Raw genomic sequence first — 2568 nt, forward strand, 5'->3', positions numbered from 1 at the left:
GTTTTTGTCAGGTTTGTTGAAGATCAGATGGTTGTAGATGTGTGATGTTATTTCTGAGGTCTCTGTTCTGCTCCATTGGTTTATATGTCTGTTTTGGTACCAGTACCATGCTGTTTTAGTTACTGTAGCCTTGTAGTATAAAGTCAGGTAGCATGATGCCCCCAGCTCTGTTCTTTTTGCCTAGGGTTATCTTGGCTATACAGTGTCTTTTTTTATTCCATATGAAGTTTAAAATAGTTTTTTTCTCATTTTGTGAAAAAGGTCAATGGTCATTTGATGGGAATAGTGTTAAATCTATAAATTAGTTTGGGCAGTCTGGCCATTTTCATGATATTGATTCTTCCTATCCATGAGGATGGAATGTTTTTCCATTTGTTTGTTTTCTCTCTGATTTCCTTAAGCAGTGGTATGTAGTTCTCCTTGAAGAGGTCCTTTACATCCCTTATTAGCTGTATTCCTAGGTATTTTATTCTCTTTGTAGCAATTTGTGAATTGGAGTTCCTTCATAACTTGGCCCTCTGCTTGCCTATTGTTGATGCAAAGGAATGCTTATAATTTCTGCACATTGATTCTGTATCCTGAGACTTTGCTGAAGTTGCTTATCAGTTTAAGAAGCTTTTGGACTGAGGCAATGGAGTTTTCTAAATATAAAATCATGTAGTCTGCAAACAGAGACAGCTTAATTTCCTCTCTTCTTACTTGAATACCCTTCATTTCTTCTCTTGCCCAATCACCTTGGCCAGAAATTCCAATATTATGTTGAGTAGGAGTGGCGAGAGAGGGCATACTTGTCTCATACCAGTTTTCAAAGGGAATGCTTCCAGCTTTTGCCCATTCAATATGATATTGGCTGTGAGTTTGTCATAAATAGCTTTTATTATTTTGAGATATGTTCCATCAATACCTGGTTTATTGAGAGTTTTTTACATGAAGCCATGTTAAATTTTATCAAAAGCTTTTTCTGCATCTATTGAGATCATCATGTGGTTTTTGTCTTTAGTTCCATTTATCTGATGGATTACATTTATTGACTTGCAAATGTTGAACCAGCCTTGCATCCCAGGGATGAAGGCAACTTGATTTTGGTGGATAAGTTTTTTCATCTGCTACTGGACTCAGTTTGCAGTATTTTATTGAGGATTTTTGCACTGATGTTCATCAGGGATATTGGTCTGAAGTTTTCTTTTTTGTTGTTTCTCCTCCCGGTTTTGGTATCAGGATGATACTGGCTTCACAAAATAAGTTAAGGAGGAGTCCTTCCTTTTCAATTTTTTGTAATAGTTTCATAATAAATGGTACCACCTCCTCTTTGTATTTCTGGTAGAATTCAGCTGTGAATTCGTCTGGTCCTGGGCTTCTTTTGCTTGGTATGCTATTAATTACTGCCTCAATTTCAGAGCTTATTATTGGTCTGTTCAGGGATTCAACTTCTTCCTGGCTTAGTCTTAGTAGGGTGTATGCATCCAGGTATTTATATATTACTTCTAGATTTTCTAGGTAATTTGCCTTGACATGTTTATAGCATTCTGTGATGGTAGTGTGTATTTCTGCGGCATCAGTGGTGATATCCCTTCTATCATTTCTTATTGTGTCTATTTGAATCTTCTCTCTCTTCTTTATTAATCTAGCTAGTAATCTATCTATTCTGTTACTTTTTTCAAAAAAACACCTCCTGGATGCATTGATTTTTTGGAGGGTTTTTCATGTTCCTAACTCCTTCAATTCTTCTTTAATCTTAGTTATTTCTTATCTTCTGCTAGCTTTCGGATTAGTTTGCTCTTGGCTCTCTCTTTTAATTGTGATTTTGTAGTGTCGATTTGAGATTTTTCTAGCTTTCTGCTATGGACATTTAGTGCTATAAATTTCCCTCTTAACACTGCTTTAGCTGTGTCCCACAGATTCTGGTATATTGTCTCTTTGTTCTTATTGATTTCAAAGAACTTCTTGATTTCTGCATTAATTTCATTATTTACTCCAGGGTCATTCAGGAGAAGATTGTTCAATTTCCATGAAATTGTGTGTTTTTCAGTGAGTTTCTTAATCCTGAGTTCTAATTTGATTGTACTGTGGTCTGAGAGACTGTTTGTTATGATTTCAGTTCTTTTGCATTTTCCGAGGAGTGTTTTACTTCCAATTATGTGGTTACTTTTAGACCAAGTGCCATATGACACTGAGAAGAATGTATATTCTATTGATTTGGGGTAGAGAGTTCTGTAGACGCCTACTATGTCCACTTGATCCAGAACTGAGTTCAAGTCCTGTATATCCTTGTTAATTTTCTGTCTTGTTGAGCTGTCTAGTACTGACAGTGGGGTGTTAAAGCCTCCCACCTTTATTATGTGGGAGTCTCACTCTCTTTGTAGGTCTCTAAGAATCTGTTTTATGAATCTGGGTACTCCTGTATTAGGTTCATATATATCTGGAACAATTAGCTCTTGTTGAATTGTTCCCTTTACCATTATGTAATGCCTTTCTTTGTCTTTTTTGATCTTTGTTGGTTTAAAGTCTGTTGTTGTTTTTTTTCAGAGACAGAATTGTAACTCATGTTTTTTTTTTTTTTTTTTTTTT

Source organism: Cebus imitator, unplaced genomic scaffold, assembly GCF_001604975.1.
Source record: "Cebus imitator isolate Cc_AM_T3 unplaced genomic scaffold, Cebus_imitator-1.0 Scaffold11, whole genome shotgun sequence".
Classification (NCBI taxonomy): Eukaryota; Metazoa; Chordata; class Mammalia; order Primates; family Cebidae; genus Cebus; species Cebus imitator.